This window comes from Microtus pennsylvanicus, chromosome 8, assembly GCF_037038515.1.
Source record: "Microtus pennsylvanicus isolate mMicPen1 chromosome 8, mMicPen1.hap1, whole genome shotgun sequence".
NCBI lineage: Eukaryota > Metazoa > Chordata > Mammalia > Rodentia > Cricetidae > Microtus > Microtus pennsylvanicus.
In genome coordinates, this window is record NC_134586.1 from 78,052,841 (window position 1) to 78,073,113 (window position 20,273).

The following is a 20,273-nucleotide window of genomic DNA, read 5'->3' on the forward strand; positions in this document are numbered from 1 at the left end:
AGCAGAAGGTAAAAAGGACTGCTTTGAAAGGGTCAGAAAGGCTGTGTACTACCAAGTCGGCTGTGACAGGCTCCACTGCCCTTTGGACTTCTTAACATGGCTTTCCCATCCCCAGAGCTCCACCTGGCTCCTCCTAGACACAAATCTCTCACTCTCTGCTCCCTTCCTCCACTCTCTGGCAGCTGCAGCTGGCCACCCTTCCCAGCCTCTCCCTCGGTTTCCAGGTGGACCTTCACACCCATAAATACCTTCAGGGCAGCAGGCAGGGAGCTGGGTGGGGAGACAGTGTTTCCTAAGGCTCTCCCTCAGGCCAGGCTCTTGCCCACTCAGCCATCCCAGGCAGGGTGAAGCCAGGTGACAAAGAGGGACAGAGCCCAACCAGCTTCTGCAAAGCTCCTAGTTCTGGGGGTTGAATGGAAAAGACAATACAAAGCCAGGAAAAGAAGAGGAACGGGGCTGTAATCTCTCTGCCATTTACTTGCTAGTTTTATTACTTTAGTTATTTAGAAGTGCCTCAATTTCTCTATCTGTAAAGTAGAAATTAATGTTTTGACCCAATTCTTCCTGAAACTTTTATCAAATAATGTTATAATTTTAATCTAATACAAATTCTCTAGACAGAGACTTCTAGATACTATAATTTATCTTTATATTCTATAGACTTATATTCTACAAATACAGCTTGTCACTAGCAATAAAGATTAATGAAAAAATGCACTGAATTCAAGATAAAAAGAAGTCTAGAAGAAAGACAGAAATATAGGCAAAACTACCTAGCCCAAGGTAATCATTAGCAAACTGGTTGACTAGCTTGCTACAGTAAACACAGACTAGAAAAAAATATTAGTATGACCAGAGAAGATGTAAAACAGACCAAAGTCACATTCAGTAATTTACAAATTCTATGTCAGGTGCTCACGCACGCCCCCCCCCCCTCCAGACTCAGGACAATCTAGAGAGGGGCAGATGCTGCTAGCCTCGGGGCACAAATGAAAGGTCTCAAGGTGAGGAAGGAAGTCACTGGGTCCACACGTGGCTAGCGTGTTACACCAGCGCTTTTGCACTGGCTTCGCGCTAAGACATGCATGTGCATCTTCCATCACACTGCCTCTGCCTCACCTGGAAAAGCATTCCTGACTCCTCCAACCCCTTCCCCAGCCAGGCTCAGTCTCCCCTGTGCTGTCCTTACACTCCTTACTCTAGATCTCATCTCCCCTAACTTAGGACAGAGGAGATCAAACAAACACAGGTGTTTTTACGCATCTTTTTAATGGGTCAACAATCCACGAAATTAGGCTGGTCAAAGAGGCAGGAACCCTTTGGTTAACTTAAGGAAAACTTTCTCAAAAGCAATGCACTATCCTCGTGTACTCAAACTTTGTGATAGGTGCTAAGAATGCAGGTGGAATAAACTCCAGCGAGCCAGAAGGCACAGAACAGACCCGCTTATTATTTCCAACTCACTATGGAAGAATATTTTTGTAAAATGCAATCAAAATTAATTCCTATAAGCTAGACAACATGCATATCCAGTTCTTAAAAAAACTGGATTTCACAGCTGAAAACTGCTGGTGAATCTGCTACAGAGGTTACTAATCGTGTCTTCTCAATTTCTGTATTTACCTTGTTCCCTGTTGGAAGGATTGTGCGAGGCTGATATGAAAGCAGCAGGCTAGACCAGCTGAGCCTGCCCCACAGAGGGCAGCTTGCTGGTAATGGTCACGGGGAGTCTGTACACCAGGCCCTGCTAAATCTCACTACTACCTCCTCTCAAATCTACAGTCTACCTGTGCGGTAGGTGCGATGGTCACCTCTGTTTTACACGGACAGGGTTGTGTGAGACAGAAAGAGGTGCAGGGAGAGAGGAGATGCAGATAACTCCCGGAAGTTAGAGCCTGACACCCTGCAGGGAGGGGAAGGTCCTGAAATGACCTAGAAAGAGGCAAAAAGAAAAGCAGGCTCAATCGGGAGAATGAGATCAGCTTCAACAATGTTTACCTGAAAGTAATTCTCTCGGCAAAATCTGTGCCCGGATCCCTGAGGATTTTTGAGCTCAGGTATCCCCTCTTCTTATCTGGCTCTACAAACTGCTCTTCTACTCATACGCTCTCTTTTGGTACATTTAAAATAGTTTTAAAGGCAAGAGTAAAATAGTTCAAAAACTTCTCCCTTTTGGTAACACATAGCTCACGCCCCCGAATAGGCTCCCTGATCACTATAGTTTATCAGTGAACAGCAATTTCTTTATTGAAGCCTTGTTGGCATTTTCATTAAACCCAGTATCTTAGTTACTGTTCTCTTGCTGTGATGAGACCTCATGACCAAAGAAACTTACAAAAGAAAGCACTGAATTGGGGGCTTATTTACAGTTCTGGAGGGTTAGTCCTGACCCGTAGGCAGCAGGCAGGGAGAAAGACACTGGGCCTGGCATAGGCTTCTGAAACCGCAGAACCCTCACCCCAAACACTGTCTCCAACAGGCCACACCCCCTAATCCATCCCAAACAGTTCCACTAACTGGGGTCAAAGAATTCAAACATATGAGTCTATAGGAGCCATTCTCATTCAAGCTATCACTTGGGTGGTATAATTGCACCCAGAGCCTTGTGCATGCTAGGCAGGCAGTCTCAATGAGCTTCAGCCCTATCTTGACACCAGGCTCTTTGGACTTCTCCTCCTGCACTGGAAAGAAAGAGAGGGAGGGAGGGAGAAAGGGAGGGAGGGAGGGAGGGAGGGAGGGAGGGAGGGAGGGAGAGAGAGGTAGAGAGAGAGAGAGAGAGAGAGAGAGAGAGAGAGAGAGAGAGAGAGAGAGAAGGATGGAGGAAGTGAGGGAGAGGGAGGGAAGGAGAGGGGAAGAGAAAGAGAGAGAGCTTCTTTTTGTGCTCAGCTGCCCCCAGCTTACTGTTACTCAGGCTGCCTTTTGCTCACCCAGGTCTTGGCAGAAGCACCACTTTGCACAGAGGTCTTCCCTGAGGTTCCTCACTCAGGCAGCCTTTCTATTCTTTTACCCCTCACTCCCAGGTCTCCGGCCTTCACAGTACTTATCTTGACCTGAATCAGTACTGTTAGTGTGGTTTTACTAAGGCACTGTTCATATCGTGTTTAAAACCATATCCCTACAGAACAGGCAACTGCTCTGCAGACTTGGAAAGATCATTTGGGTATTTCACAGAATCAAAACTTGGGGCCTTTGTCATAGACACTTGATAGTAGAGGAACAAGGGAGACATCAGAGGAAAATGTCTCCTCCCTTTACTTTCCTCCATAGCTGGCAGAGCACCTTCTCCAGGGGCACTATTCATATGCTACTGTCAGGGACAGTGAACCACGCAACAGACCCATAAAAAGTATACCAGCTTCAGAATCCTATAGATGTGGATTCATACCAGGAATGCCACTATCACTGATCCAAACCTACTTCCTCCGCTGTAAATGGAGCTGGTGTACCCTTCCTCAGGTTCCTACGAGGAGTAAGAAAGAGCCCTGGCACAGGCCTACCACTGGCACTTAGGAGTAACCTTTGTTACTGTCAAGTTGTCAAGTTTACTGTCAGCAAAATATATGCTCTCAACTAGGGTTTGACAAAGGCATTGAGATTAAAGGGGAAAGGCACAGTGGGACCACAGTGGTAACAGCGTACGTATGGAAAGAGTTAACACTCTGCATGCTTTCTAACATGCCCAGCCCCTTAGACAGATCAGTCACTCCTGCACGCCTGACACAGAGACGGTCCTCCGCCACTTCTGATACTAGGATGATTCTTCAGGGAGCATTCCTCCCCAGATGTTCAAGTCCTAATCCCTGGAACCTGTGAATGTTGCTCCAGGGCAAAAGAGACTTTGCCTCAGGCCTTAAGCAAAGAAAGTATGCTACAGGTGAACCAAATCTACTCAACATAACCAAATAACCCTTAGAAATGGAGAATTTTCCCTAGTTAGAGAAAAGGGAACAGGAGGGCGGGCAGGGAAAGTCCCAGTAAAAAAAGGGTTTCTTAATGGAAGGTCTGAGGTGTCAAGTCCAATGGCAAGTACCAGAAAAGTCTCTAAGAAATGAGGGTGGCCCCAATGAGAGACATCAAGAAACCAACTTCAAGGAACTGAAGTCTACCAATAGCCCAAAAGGGCCTATGGTGGATTCTTCCCAGAGCCTCCAATAAGAGCCAAGCTGGCCAACAACGAGACACTAGTCACACTGTGAGAGAAAGCATCTGGGTTGTCTGAAGCTCAGTTTATGATAATCTGTTAGAGCAGCCATCAGAGACTACCTGTCTCATGCTGATGTCTGATACAGTTTAACTGACAGCCTTTCTTTCCCTAGTGGTCCAGAGGTGTATTTCACAACTGACAGCATCTTAGAGGAGCTGAAACACAACTGCTTTGTAAACGGACCGTCGTTTAAGCCAACAGGTAATTCCGACTGCAGGCTTGAGTTCTCCACAAAGCTCCCAAGGGTTGGATACACCATAAAGGCCAAAGGATGATCAGTGCAGCTGCCCAGGCCAGCATCTAACATGGGATCCTGGATACAGTTGAACACAAACACCCACAGGTACTTACCCTCAGAAACACTCATCTACTAAGGACTGGACACCCAAAGGTGCCAAGTATCCTTATAGCTACTGGGATGATAAATAGGCCACATCCTTTTCCTTATGGAGGGGACACCATAGAGCACATCAGTGTCACAGAGATAGAATGTCACATTGCAGTAAGCATTAGAAGAAGAGCTAAACATCTAGAGCACATATTAAATACATAACGTGTGTGTGTGTGTGTGTGTGTGTGTGAGAGAGAGAGAGAGAGAGAGAGAGAGAGAGAGAGAGAGAGAGAGAGAGAGAGACAGACAGAGAGACAGAGAGAGAGAGGGAGAGGGAGAGAGAGAGAGATCTTTTCACAGGCCACTCCTCACTACTGCTAGTGTGGGGACTCTGAGAAAGAAGTGCATTGCCTGAGGTTTCTTGTTTGTTTTTGAGAACAGTCTTGCTGACAGCTCACAGTGGCTTCCATTTCTCTTGTGGTCCTGGATAACCAAGAACTTACGATCCTCCTGCCTCAGCTTCCCGAAGGATTGCAGACATGTATCACCACGCCCGGCTGGCTTATCCTTTATGTAGTGGTAAACTAGCTTTATATAGGACTGCCTTTTATGAATTTTTAAAACAAAAAAAAGGGACCATGCTTTCTCTTTACCAAATCAGATTCCCGTTCTTTCAAAAGAGTTTCATCTTTTTAAAAAATGAAATTTAATTTCATATTAACAACACCCAAAAAAGGTTACTGTGACTAAAGAGAAGATCTCACAAGACTAGAGAGATGGTTCAGGGGTTAAGATGAATCTTCAGATGATGGGAGTTCAGTTCCCAGCTCCCACACCAGAGGGTCCACCATCACTTGTAATTCCAGTTCCAGAAGGTTCAAGGTGCACACATGACATACACTCACACAGACACTATCACACAAATAGACAGGCAGATGGATGGATGGAAAGACAAACAGATAAGAACCATTTTTTTTAAAGGGCAGCTCTAAAGCAGAACTCAGCTCCGGTCTCTCATCTTTCTAGACTGCTAGACTTAACCCATTTTTACTTCCCTCTCCTTTTCCTAGGAAGGACTGAATAACTCGTTGGTTGCAAAAATCAAACAGAACAGCCCGATACACAGAGCAAAGAAACAAATAAATTTGACCTGTATAACCTTTCCAGAGACACAAATATGTGGAGAATTCTAGACCTCTGAAAAGATTTTGCAGGAAATCATTGGAATCTACATGTTTAAACCTCTTTTCCAATCTTCCTACACACACACAGCTATGTGTGTACATGTATATGTTTTGTGTGTGTGTGTAGTAATAGTAGTAGTAGTAGAAGGAGGAAAAATTCTAAGCTAGAAGATAGTTTTCTCACGGCTTTGAAGAAACCACAAGTTAATAACACCATTAGCTGAAGACTGTAACTCAGACATTAACAAATGCAGCAAAACCCTACTTTGTACTTGCCTTGATTCTGTACTAATGATTTGGCAGCCCACTCCACCCAGACCCTCATTCTTAAGTCTCTATTTAAGAAATTCTGACAGACTATACACAGGAAGAAAGATTACAAAGAAAGGCCCACAGGAGAATCTACCAGCCTACACAATGTCCAAAAGACCCACAGTTAATTCAAACTTCACATCATTTCTACTTATTAAAAAAAAAACACTATTCTTAAGTTGTCATTTTTCACCACCCAGATTAGCAGACTAGAGAAGAGCTGTCACTCCCCTTACTGGTGGGCTATGTGGAGCATTTGATTCCATACTTACCCAAGGTGGTCCCTGAGCCCCGCGGTTCAGCAGACCACAGATTCTGAGAATCTGTCCTTAGTAAGCAGAATGACAAACAAGTGATCTTCAAAGCACTGTCTGATCAACGGATTAGATACAACCCACAGCTCTGGGGGCAGACAATGGTCTGAGATAAATCCCCACAATGGCAAACTGGGGCTACTGAAAGAGAAGCCATTTCTAGGCACTTACTGATGCACCACGGCAGTTTATATACTGCTAATTTAAAACAGTATAGAAAACGCCTGTATGAAAGAATGGGAAAAACACAATATATACGTTCATAATAGCTTATATTTACAAGCTAATACCTGTGGATGGTATGGGAAAGGCCTGTATTAGAACAGGATGGAAGCAAGTTTCAATATTTTTTCTTTCTAATACGAATATTAAACTTGGGGAATACAAATAAATTATTATTGTTAATATTAATGAAGAGGTTGTCCTTAGGAGGACAACCTAAGGTATAAAAACTGGGGTATGATCAGCTTAGAAAAACAAAACAAAAAATCAATTCAAGCAGTTCAGCTGAGAAGGGGACTAGGGGACCTGCGTGTAGGCAATAAATTCACAGGCCAAACTCTCTTAAATCAAAGAAACTCAGTCCAGGGTTCAGCTGGTGAGCACAGTGAGTATGGACAGGGTGACTTCTGTCCTTCTGGGTGTGGGTGGCCTGGAGTCTCTGTTAATGTATTATAGCCTGAAGGAAGTCATAGGGAAATGGGAGGCAAAGCAGAAAGCTAGCTAGCCCTGCTGCCCAGGGAGCGTGCCAGGAGTGTTTGCTTGCCATCTGGATTAAGTGGTAGCTGAGGCATTCTGCTCAGAGAGTAAGTAGGCTAAACAAGAAGCAAAACACAAGCAGATGCGTAGCACAGGAGTTCCCCAGGATTTTAAAAACTGAGATCACATTGAGATGCAACCGATGAGTCTGCTCTCTAAGGAAGTCCATAGGAAATTTTTATGAGGAATTGTCATCAGCTATGTCCGCTTTGGGAATCCAAGTTCGAGGGAAGACGACTCACTCCGTTTAGCCAAACTAAAAGTGGAAGGTATTCAGTACTTTAGACATGTGAACGTGCTGGCATCTTTTCAAAAGGTGGTCAGTCTGTAAACCAAGAGAGATGAAGGGCAGAGTACTGACCAGCCCCTTCTCCTTCACACACCAAGGCCTGACAGCTAGACCCATCAGTTAGGGCTCTGCCCCCAGCTGCTATTCAGATGCCTCCCGAAACAAGCAGAAAGAGGAAGCTAACTCTGACACAAAACCTGAAGAAGCTGCTTCAATGAGAAACTGTTAAGAGCCAGTGGGCACTAAGGGAAACTCAGATAAATTCTTTCTAGCTTCTGGAGGCTCTGGCACCAGCATTCCCCACTTTTTTCCCAAATTAAGAGGCTTTTCCTGAAAGACGCAGTCCCAAAGGCTCCCCTAGTCCCCCTCTTATCCCGAAGAGGAGGCCCAAATCTGTAACACCTTAGAGGAATCCCTCCCTCTCCACATCCCCAGCAGTTCACAGGACTCCATTCCCTGTGTCAGACATACACTGGGGTGCTTTAGGGGCAGGAATTATTGCAGAGGAACGTATGAGCTGTCCCCAGTTCAGAAAGTGTTAGGTGATCCCTGGAATGCTACTGTGCCATAAACGCTAGACAATGTCAAGGACACCCAAGCCTTTAGCATGATGAATCCAAGACCGAGAGTCATTAGAGGATCTGTGTACCACTGACGGCGTCTTCCCAGCAAATAAATGGTTTGGGAAAAAAAAAAAAAGACAGTGGCTCTCGTACCTTGCTGGTACACATTCAGGGACCATAGCCTTATTTCTTCATTCCTCCGGCATCTGTTAAGCTCCTACTATGTGCCACACTCTACAGCTCAGAGCACTTAGAAGGTTGTTGTAACTAAACAGGCTCTGAGAGGCAGAGCTCTTGCCAGGCACTGCACTTATCCACTTAGGAGAACAAAGCCCATCACCACTAGCCAAAACCCCCAAGTGGACTGGAAAGTGGTACCTCTCCATCCTAGAAGAGCAGCCCTGCGCCAGGACATGGCTTTGTGCTGTTGCCGTTTCTGCTTTCTTTTGCTTTAATGGTGTGTGGAGGTTTGTTTTGGATTCAGGGTCTCATGGTGCAGCCCTGCCAAGCCTGGAAATCACTATGGAGACAGGGCTGGTTTCAATTTTCTAGCCATCCTTTTGCCTCTGCCCCTTAAGTGCTGGAATGTGGGTATTATACCGTCATGCCCAGTTTGGTCTTTTTTTTTTTTCCTAATTTGCTAGAGATTCTGGGAACGAAATCTGAGGTTACCATGAATTTGAGACCTGAGACAGTGTACTCCAGTGGGAACTAAGGGCTTAGTGTCCGGTGCTCAGGGATATCTTGGCCAGCAGCATCGATAGCTCAATGGAAATCCACAGATCTCAGTCAGTGAAGTGTCCCCGTGACTGTCCCAAGGGGGCTTGCACACAACCGTGCTGAATGAAAGCTCTCCAGAGAAAACTCCCGTGAGATGACAGCAATGAAGCCCACGCTTCAGTGAACACTGGTGACCATAGCCACTCAAATCCATCCTGGGCTCACACTTCTCAGCCAAATGACCTTGCCTGCAAGAGGAATGCCAGACAACAGACTATTCTGCAAGAAAGGATACAGAATATACGAATTTCTGAATCCCTGGCCCCAAAGTCACAAACTTAAAATCAACAAATGTGAAAGGCAGAAGTTCTTAACAACTGACTCATTCAGACAGACCCAGAAATGGAATTCTTTTAGCTACAACCTTCGGGAGCAGCTCAAAGTATCAAGTCTGAAAGGCCTGCAACACTCTCTCATTGTTCAGTAACCTTCGGAAATACAGACCTATTAAAAAAAGACAAAAAAAAAATCCCTCCTTGCGCTAGGACAGCAACCAGACACTGGAGCTAAGCATTTTTATGACCCCCAATAAAACCTGCCACGACAAACCAAACATTTAAGTGACACTAGAAATGATTTTCAGGAGAGATTTGGCACACATGAAAGAATCCAGCTGGAAGTCATCTTGAACTCAATCACCTCCACCCTCTGCCCAGCTCCAAGATGCTGGCCTACTGCTCCCCTGCCCCTGGGAGAAAATGTAGGGTGCCATGCACCTGCTGGCAGGAGCTGCTCTGCACCGGGACTTTGCTGGCCAATTTTCTTTCCTGCCCAGCCAAAACTTCCGCTGGGAATTGTGGGAAGACAGCTTCACAGGCCTCAGAAAGACTAGCTTGTGATTGTACCTCGGGCGTGCTGAGTCTCAGATGTTATATGGGGCACTAACTGCAACCGCTGAAGAGGCAGCGAGCCCCACTGGTGAGGCACCCATAATTCTTTTCTGGTTGCTAGTCTCTCTCGTGTAAGATGACCCCCATCTTGACTTGATTTACATCTTATCAATGTAAACACACACACACACACACACACACACACACACACACACACACACACACACACGCCCGCGCGCGCGCGCCATTAAGTCCTCTGCTCTATCCTTCGCCTGTATGGGTCTCTCCTACGACTCTTGGCAAAGTGCTGAATCAGATATGGGATTACGGCAACTCTGGGGAAAATTGCTCTACCACAGGAGGTTTGGACACTTAAGGAACACTAGATTCGTGTGGACCCTGGTGAGAACTGAGCAAGCTCTGGACTCAGAAAAGATCTAGAAAGGGCCCAGGGTGTATAGCTGCTTAACGGCAAGAAACACTCAGCTGTGCTGCAACTATATTTTGTTTATCCAGTGTTCCTGTTTCCTTCCTCATTCCTGTCACTCAGGACAGACTGGAGGTGCTCTATAGATGCAGCTTGTCAAGGCAGAAGACCTGGATGTAGAAGGTACCAACTTCTGTGAATTCAGACTTGGTGTATATGCAGCTCTTTCTTATCTCTCTTAGGGCAGCAGAGATCCATCACCCCAGTACTTGGGGGGTAGCAGTACAAGGCCCATGACTGGGTAGTAGTATACAGAACCATCTAGCATATATAAGGCCTTGATTCAATCACCAGTAACACGCACACGCGTGTATACACACACACACACACACACACACACACACACACACACACACAGAGTATCTCTTATGAAGATAAACCTAAAATCTTTTGAAGGGCTTCCCATTTACTACAAAGACTTGGACACTTAATTTGATGGCATTCATATGTCACAAAAGTTGGGTTTTTTTTTTCCCGGGGCAACAACATTCTGCTAAATGTGGTTATAGAGCAGAATTTATTTTGAGCAACTATCACAGATGATTTGTTATATGTGCATGCTTACTGGGAGAAAACGGAGGCATCATTTTCTGGATTTCCTTCAAGCCTTTACAAAAATATACATCGAGCTGCCATTGTCAGTAATGTGCTATATTTGTACCTGTCTTCCAACTGTGCAACCTAAAAGACTTCACGCATGAATTACCAATTAGAAAGGAAAATGAAATTAAGATCTAAAATCCATTTGCTGAATAGGTTGATAACACAACCAATTTCATATTTAAGAGACCTAACACTATTGCCTAATCACTGCATAGTCTCTTATTTTGTAAGTACAACTTGGCAGGATGTTTTGAATAATAATAGCCTTTTTAGATTTGAGAGAAATATGAAAATTTTGTAAGGTCATTTTCCTGTTTTAAAAGTTCATTATCTGTACAAAAACGTATTAATATTAACACTTACTGAATATAGTCTATATGTCAGGCAATGTTCCACAAGGTCTATGTAGACTAATTTATTTTTTCCTCACAACCATAATAAAAGCACAGAGAAGTTGACCAACTCATCTGGTCTACACACCTAGGAATAAAACATGATCAACAACCCATCATTATGTTGTAATGTTCTAGGAATAAAAGCAAGCAATAATTTATTCAATCAAGTCTTTCACTACAACAGGGCACAGTGTCAAGGGCCCCAAACAATTCATAATGAACACTGTACCCTTTATACTGAAATCATTATAAACTAGTATCTCCGTGTCACTACCACTGACATGAGCTACAACCTGGACTAATCTGACACTATGTATCTGATAAGTATTAAAGAAAAAGCAGGTGCTTGGGGGGGGGTTGTTTTTAAAGTAAAAACGTTTTTTAATTTTGCAAATTTTAGCAACTGATTTAGTGACTTGATGAGTTCATTCCCTGAAGTAACTAACCAAGCACTGTGACAAAAATAAACACAATTAGTCCCCACTTCTTCATGGTTTATCTGCTGGCCTTGGACAGTCATGCACACAAGAGCAAACATCAACATACTCTTGGATCACATCTCTTCAGACTTTAAAAGTCATACTTAGTTAAAGACAAATGCCGCTTCTGTTTTTGACTTAATTTCCTATCCAAGGTTAATAAATATAACTATTTGAAATAAAAACTTTTTAAATTTAAAAATTAACTTATGTTTCTAATTGTCTAGCCCTAAAATAGTATGCATTTAACAACACCAAAAGCATATGAAAATTATTGATCCATCAATCATTATTATTTGTACTACTATGGCAGAAACAGGACAAGCTTAAAACATATTTACACGCATATGCACACACACACACAGTTATCTGGTCAACTTTCTAATTATTTGAGCAAGATCTTGCTCTAGTCTAGGATAGCCTGTAACTTACTATGTTGTCTAGACTGGGTGTGAACTCACAGCAATTCTCCTGCCTCCTTTTTGCCAATAAGATTACAGATGCTCCTGAGTTACCATGCCAACATTCATCATTCTTTGGAACTTAAAACTGTGATACCTGGCATTTCCAGAAGATTCTAGTTATCATGATTTACCCAGTATCCTGCTGAGTAAATTAGGTTAAAAAAGAAAAAGTGGGGGGCTGGAGAGATGGCTCAGTGGTTAAGAGCACCAGCTGCTCTTCCAGAGGTCCTGAGTTCAATTCCCAGCAACCATATGGTGGCTCACAACCATCTGTAATGAGATCTGGCGCCCTCTTCCGGCGTGTGGGCATACACGGAGGCAGAATGTTGTATATAATGAATAAATAAATCTTTAAAAAAAAAAAAAAAGAAAAAGTGGCCATTCTAAGCACTTACCATAGGTTAGTTTCAGACTGTGTTTTCCAAAGACTAGCTGCAACACTTTTCATCAACACTCTAGAAATTGAGACCACTATTACTCCTATTTTATAAGCCAGACTGAAAAGGGCTAAATACTATTCTCATGCTGGCCTAACAAGAAATCCTACACAGTAAGCCTCTGTGAAACCGCTTCTCTTTCCAGTCAGGGCTCAGAAAAATTGCTTCTAGAATTGACCTTCCTAGGTAAGGCTTATACTAAAATGGAACAAACAAACACACAACAATAACCAAAAAAGGCACCTGATGAAAACCCAGCATGGTAAGAGATGTCTAGCTAACTTTTCTGGAGTTCTCTTTTATTCTGAAGCCCTTCACTCTCACAACCACATCACCAGGCTCTTGACAAGTGACAACAGCAACCCAACCGTCACGAGAATTTGCCTTTCAAATAAGCTCAGAACTTTCTGCACAGGTGAGTACACTGCCTTTCCATACCACACTTGCCGCCTCTTGTGAGGCACAAATCCTCATTTTCACACAGTTCTATACAAATCTAAGTGCTGTGCACCGTCCTGAGGTTCTACACCTAGCAGAATAGAATACAAACGCTTGTGTTGAATACAAACGCGTAGCCTTAGCTATGTTCAGCATTCACTGGCCTTGACCCACAGCTTTCTGGTGTTTAGTTGACTGCTAAGGAACATTTTATCTAAAACTCCACTTAGCAATCAGCAATTGATCGCTTTTTAAAATGTGGTTGGGAGGAAGGGGTGGTCAGTGGGAGGAGGTTGAAAGAGAGTAAGGGGGTACACATGTATGAAACACACAAAAATAAAGAGAAATTTAAAATATGTGAGAACCATGAATTTATTTACTGGAAAAATGGTCTTCTGACATATACATTTTTGTTCTAAAACACAGGGAACCTCCTTACTTGAAAGTGACTGCTTGACAACAGTAGATTTAACTCCACCATTCTAGAGGGGCCTGTTTTCCCCGTTCCCTGGGAAAGGGCTTGTATCCAGTGGTAATTTACATCCATGGTCTGAAGTGCCAAGCACTGGTGCAGCAGGGTGACCAGCATTCTAAAAACAAACCCAAGCTATTGCTTTAAAAATTGAGAACGCACAGACACAGAGCCTGGCTCTGACAACATCCGAAAGATTCATTATAGACAATCTATTCAGGAGACGCTACGACCGCCCCAGGAAATATAAACAGTGTCCAAAGACAGCCGAGGGGGAGAGGAAATAACTGACCGGAATGAGGCGAATCATGTGAAGTCTGTCCAACAAGGCCTAAGACATCCCCAGTGTTTCCACTGGGAGCCGCGGTTAAACGTGCCCTGGCACATGGGCATAGACCTCCCCTCCAGCACAGGCATGGGGCTGCTTCCTTTCCTACCCACTTGTTTGTGCACAGCCACGCCCGCACAAGACCACGAGACCACAGGCCTCGGCAGATCCTTCCAGCTGATTTCCAGTCGCTCAAAGTTTAACAAGAATCACGGCTCCATTTGAGAAAGTTATGAATGATTTAAGTCAAGTTTACAAGATATCCACAGCCAGGATAAATGAGTGTCAGCAGACAATAGCAATGGCGTCTTAAAAGGAGGTTTAATTGGCAGGCCCTTACTAAAATAAAAACGAGTTTCTCTAACCCACAGGCTAAGCGTACGGCGCTACATTTAAAAAAGAAATAAATCACGCAGGGCTCAAGTATGAACTCCGACCTTCCTGTTTGAGTCACCCTCGCAGGGTCCCTCGTGGAGTGTCACCCGAGGTCTCTCCACGATCCTCTCCTTCCCCGCCGCCACCCTTCTGTGCGGATTGAGCACCGAGGCTGCCAGCCCACGCGCGTCCGGAGACCCGCGCGGGGAGAGGAGGGGCGTGCGTGGCCGCCCCGAGCCGCTCCTCCCGCACAGCCGCGAGCTGGGCAGTGACTCCCGGTGACCTCCCGCCGGCGGGTCGAAGTCGGGCTGGGTGGCAGCAGAGACACAGCCTCGGGGGTCGCTCGTGTCCCGGGCTCTCGCGTCTGTGGGCCGCGGCGGGCCTCGCTCCCACTCCCCTCCCGCGGCCCAGGGTGCCCGCAGCCCGCGCTTCCTTCCTTCGCTCCCTCGCTCCAGCCCGCAATCGACTCTCGGGACCCGCTCGTGGCCCCGAAGTGGCGGCGCCCCGCCCCGTCCTGTTTGGGTCCCCACGGCCCGGTTCCCGGCGATCGCTTGGCACTCACTCACCAGCCGCTGCCACTGCCGCCTCCGCCGCAGCCCAGGAGCCGGTCTCTGCGCTCCGGGACCGCCCGACCTCTCCTCCCCACTCCGCTCCGGCTCCTCCCCGCACGCGTGGGCGGGGCGCACGGCCCGATGGGCGGGGCAGCTGCCGCCACCCGCTCTGCTCCGGCTCACCCGCCCGGGACGCCCTCGCCCCGCTCCGCTGGGGCCGTCGGGTGTGTGGACTCCCGTGCCCGTGGCATGGTCGGTGCAGCTTGCTGCGGTGCGGCGAGCGGGCAACCACGCGCGGCCACCGCCACACGCCACCCAAGTTCTCCGCAGTCCCCGGGCTGCGAAGATTAGCTCTGCCAAACCCCTAAAAGTGAGGCTCTGATCCAGAAAAGTCTGAGGAAATGGCCACCATCATATTTAAAGGGCTCTGGAGCCACGGGGATGTTGTTTCTCAGAAATGAAGGTAAAACCAGATTGCTAAATGTTAAAGTACATCACCTTCCATGCCTTGCCCCTTGATCTCCGTGAAATTTGTGCTTCCGAATCCCCCAAACTTGACAGAAATGAGCGTAATAAAGTAATTGAATCAGGCTAGCCCCCCCCCCCCCCCCCCGCCGTTTTATATGGATTTAGTTTGGTAGATTGAAGGGCCAATTTTGCTTCCACAATTGCTGCTTACAGTCATTCAAAGAAATCAAGCACCTGTTGCGTGTCAAGCATTATGCTAAACGTGATAGGAGATACCAACCCAAGGGAGCTTGCTTTCAAAAAGCCAGAGTTCAATAGAGATGGTTGTGCAGAAATGGTAAGATTGAGCAGTCTGCTAGAGCACTCCCAGATATCTGCTTTCTCATTTAGCAGGATCAAGATAGAAGGCAAAGTAGGTCACCAACAACCAACATGGGCAGGCCCTTTAAAATGATGTTAGTATCGGGTGAGAGCAGGGAACACTGATTGGACTCAATGTGTTGAAGGAAGAAAGGAAGAAGGGGAGGGAGGGAGGGAGAGAAGGAGGAAGGAAGGAAGGAAGGAAGGAAGGAAGGAAGGAAGGAAGGAAGGAAGGAAGGAAGGAAGGAAGGAAGGAAGGAAACATGTTGAGGCGCCAGTGTGGTGGGAGAGTGGGAGGGGAAGTTGGGTGTGATAAAGGTACATGCATGAATTGCCAAAGAATAAATGAAAGATATTCTTTAAAATGAGACAGACAAAAATCAAAGAATAAGTAAGTCCAAGTATTGGGTGAGTCTTTCTCTGGAGTTCACCTGCAGAAGAGAAGTGAGTCCTTGCATGCTGGGATCTAGGCACCGAACCCCACAGCTAGCATTAAATTCACCCTGTTTACACTTACTCAAGTGTGCCTTGCTTGGCAAGTGTGGTCTGAGCAGCCTCCAGAGAATGTTCCTGTTGAGGTGCAAACCACAGCCTGCCCTTTATTTCGTACTTTGTACAGGGTTAGGAAACACTCAGCTGATTCAGATAGCGACAGTTCTAAGATGTACCCTAAACAGAATGGCCTGGCACAAGAAGTGACTATCACGGTCATCCCAGTGATTTCCATCTCTTGATCATTATAGAGCTCAGTTGTTTTCGTGTCCTTTTAGTTTTCCTCCCATGAGCCTATGACAAAAACAACCTCAGTAGCTTTGTCAAGAGTGCCTGGTTTAGTGTTCTTCAACTGGAACTATAGAGCAATCTATAAACAGCTGTCCGCACAAGGAGAGAACAGAAACCTGAGATCCTGTACAAGCTTTTGCAGAAATGATCTATTAAAATCAAGTCATTTGAAGTGTGGCCTTTTATTTTGTCCCCCATCCTCCATTTTGTATTTCTCTCTGTCTCTGCTCTGTCTCTCTCACCTGCCTGCAACAAATTAAGACTAAGATACAGTTTATCATTTGTGTCTGTGGGGTCTGCACCCTCAGAGTTAGCTTCAGGTTGAAAATATTTGAAAACAAAATTGAGTCTGTACTGGACAAGTATGTTTTTTCTTATCTTTGTTTCATTTATAATACAGTATAACAAAATTAATATTTACATTGTATAGGACTACATAATAGATAATCTAGGAATAATTAAAGCATTACCATATGTGAGATGTAGGTAAGTTATATTCACAAACTATGTCATTTTATCTGAGACTTTTCTATCCTTAGAATTTAGTATATGAGTGGAGGATGGTCCTGGAGCCAGTCCCCTCTGGGCACTGGGGGACAGCTGTATGCACTACAGAGAGGTGGGAAGTTCCGATCATAGTAGCCAAAAGGCAAGAGCAGTCAGAGCTAACATTTAACTAGCACTTCCTGTGTGGCAGATGTTGCTTTAAGAGCCCTACATATATTAAATCTCTTCATTCTCCTAGCAACCCTAGTAGGTAGGCACAGCAAAGTTAACCCACTCAGTCTGAAAGTGCCGGGGTCGAGTTTTCAACGCAGGGTGTTTGCACAGTTTGCGCTTTTACCCATGGTTCTGGACCTGTTTCCTGAACTCTGCTGACTCACATTCCATCTCCATATGTTTGTGCCTCCTATTACATATATTATAGAAAGCTTATATATGTGATATACACGTGTGTAGTATATACATAGAATATATATATAATATAAAGAGAATCACTTGTCTCATATAAATGAGTATATAGCTTTTCCAGTTAGTAATCCTGCTCATGAAATCATACATAGTTTGATCATAAAGCCTTCATTTTTTGCCTGTTCCTATTAAAGCATATGCTTGACTTCAGTGATTTGTGTGAGCATTTGATGGTATCCCTTATGATCCTTCTCTAGTTTCAAGAACACTGATTCTAAGTGTACTTCTTGCCTGCCAGCATCTACATCTCATGGTCAGACGAGCATGTTCAGTTTCCGGATGTCCTTTGCTGGCCACAGGACAGCTGGAAGTGCCAGGTAGCTAACATAGGTTCTACATATCATCTTTAACCAGCGACAGGAGTGTGGAGGTGACAATACTGCATTTTGACCCTAAATAGGACAGTGGCGAGGCTGCGTCTATGCTGTGGGTGGCACTCCCTGCAGGAGTGGCATCGGTCTCCCCTTTCCCCCAGCATTTTGCTTAGTGCGGCTTCCCTTGTCCTTCTCAGCCTTCCCTTTTCTACTTTCTACTCTCTTGTCACATTTTCTAGGGAGTAAGTCCCAACCAGTACCTGCAATAGGATTTATGTGACTCAATACAGAGTGACAAAATGCTCACAATTATTTAAGAATTTCAAAATGTTATAGCAGAGCATTAGTCAAGCATCGGTTTCCCTGTACTGCACATGTGCGTGACTGTCCTTTGCACATTAGTGAAGCTAGCCTGATCTGATTCATCATTTTCATTTGAGTCTTTCTTCATCTCCGGCTCTACTTCTAGAGAATCTCAAGCAAAAAACAACAGCTGGTATAGTCACAGCAAGCTCAGCTAGCTACTTCCAGACCTGTTTGTTTAAGCCACCAGTGTCTCACACCTCATAGGAAGAAGAATTATGCTCTCATAGGTAGAGCTTTGGCTGCAGAAAGAGCTATAGTCATTAAGAATGAGGTGAAAAAATGAGTTTCAGTCATGATTCTGACTTGACACAAAAGTGCACCGTGACTCTGTGCCGTGTCATAGATGAAGTATCCCAGAAATACCTTTCCTGAAGAAGTTCGAATGGTGACTGGCGAACAGAGGTTCCTGGAAGGAAGTGAGGCTCGGGTTGGAAAGACAAGACCCCCTCAATATAGGGACAGTAGGAACCTCAGCTGAGCCTACAGTCTAGTCTGACTGAAACTGGCAGGCCTTCAGAGTTGGCCTGATTTGAGTCACGCTGTTGACCTTTGTGTTCTAATTTTCTGCTTGTTTGTTTGTTTGTTTGAGTATGGGCAGGGGTTGACCTGTGTGTCTCTATACTTTACATCATTAGAAAGAAGCAGCACCTTGACTAAGTAGATTACTAGGGAAGTGCCCACTGACAGGTATGCTCAGGAACTGGGAGCAGCTGTACCAGCCAACAGCAGGGCCGTGGAGAGGTTCCACGGTGGGACATCTCCCAGATTCTACTTGGGTTTGTGACTAGGAATAATAGGAGTATGGAGCTGAACTTTAGATTTTTTAAATTAATTATTTGTTTGTGGCACATGTACTCTGGTGAGTGTGCAGCCACTTCCTCCATCTTTCCATGGGTTCCAGATATCAAATGTAGGTACTGTGTCTTCACCCTCCGAGCCATCTCAACAGCCTGCCTAACCTCAGATTTTTCTGTCGCACTGGGACAATTGCTGGTTATTCTTTTTCTGGTATCATGGGCCAACTGAATTTCCTATTTTGTTCTTTTCCAGGCTTCCTTTAAACTTTTCCCTTCATTTGTTATCTTTATTTTCCACCCTTCCCCTCCGTGGCTCTAAAATAAAGCAAATAAATAAGTTGCCTGTAAAAGAATCAGTTTCTGTGAAAGAACAGTAGAGGTGCAGGGTGAAGTCAGTCTTATTGGGGAGGATTGGGAGTTAAGTGTGTACATAAAGGAGTTGAAAGAGAGCAATCTACAGATTCAGTACAATTCCCTATTAAAATCCCAACACAGTTCTTTACAGACCTTGAAAGAACAATACTCAACTTCATATGGGAAAACAAAAAAATCCAGGAAAGCTGAAACAATTCTGTACAGTAGAAAGACTTCCAGAGGCATCACCATCTCTGATCTCAAGCTCCATATACTCCAGAACTATAGTAATAAAACCCACATAGTATTGGCATAAAAACACACAGGTGGAACAATGGAATCCAATTGAAGACCCAGACATAAATTTATACGCCAATGAACACCTGATTTTTGACAAAGAATCCAAAATTATTCAATGGAAAAGAGAAAGCATTTTAAACAAATGGCGCTGACATAATTCGATGTTGGCATGCAGAAGAATGCAAATAGATCCATATCTATCACCCTGCACAAAACTCAAGGCCAAGAGGACTAAAGACTTCAATATAAAGATACACTGAACCTGACAGAAGAGAAAGTGGGAAATAATCTTCAACATATTGGCACAGGAGACAAATTCCTGAACAGGACACCAATAATGCAGCTACTAAGATCAACAATTAATAAATGGAACCTCATGAAACTGAAAAGCTTTTATAAGTCAAAGAACACCATCAATAGGACAAAACAGTAGCCTACAGAATGGGGAAAGATCTTCACCAACCCCTCATCTGACAAAGGGCTAATTTCCAAAGTATATAAAGAACACAAAAAAACCCCTAGATATCAAAAAACCCCAAATAATCCAATTTTAAAATGGGGTACAGATGTAAACAGAGAATTCCCAAAAGAAGAATCTCTAATGGCTGAGAAACACCTAAAGAAATGGTCAACATTATTAGTTATCAGGAAAATGTGAGTCAAAACAACTCTGAGAATCCATCTTATACCTGTCAGAATGGCTAAGATCAAAAACAAATGACAGCTCATGCTGGAGAGGCTGTGGAGCTCAGGGAATTCTGCAGAAGATGAGGAGAATGGATTGTATGAGCCAAAGGGGTCAAGGACACCACAAGAAAACCCACAGAATCAACTAACCTGGGCAAATAGGGGCTCATAGAGATTGAACCAACCACCAGAGAGCCTGCATGAGTCTGACTTAGGCTCTTTACATGTACAAGACAGTTGTGAAGCTTGATCTTTTTGTGGGACTCCTAACAGTGGG

At 44.7% G+C, this 20,273-nt stretch overlaps 1 protein-coding gene across 1 annotated transcript in view; it reads right to left on the bottom strand.

Moving 5' to 3' along the window:
- The window catches only part of Gng12 (G protein subunit gamma 12), a 107,771-nt gene extending 93,065 nt beyond the window's left edge, over window positions 1–14,706 (bottom strand). The window contains exon 1 of the mRNA XM_075983926.1: window positions 14,611–14,706. The gene's annotated coding sequence lies outside the window, so the exon portion shown is untranslated. The remainder of the gene's footprint in view (window positions 1–14,610) is intronic.
- Window positions 14,707–20,273: the final 5,567 nt, after the last annotated feature.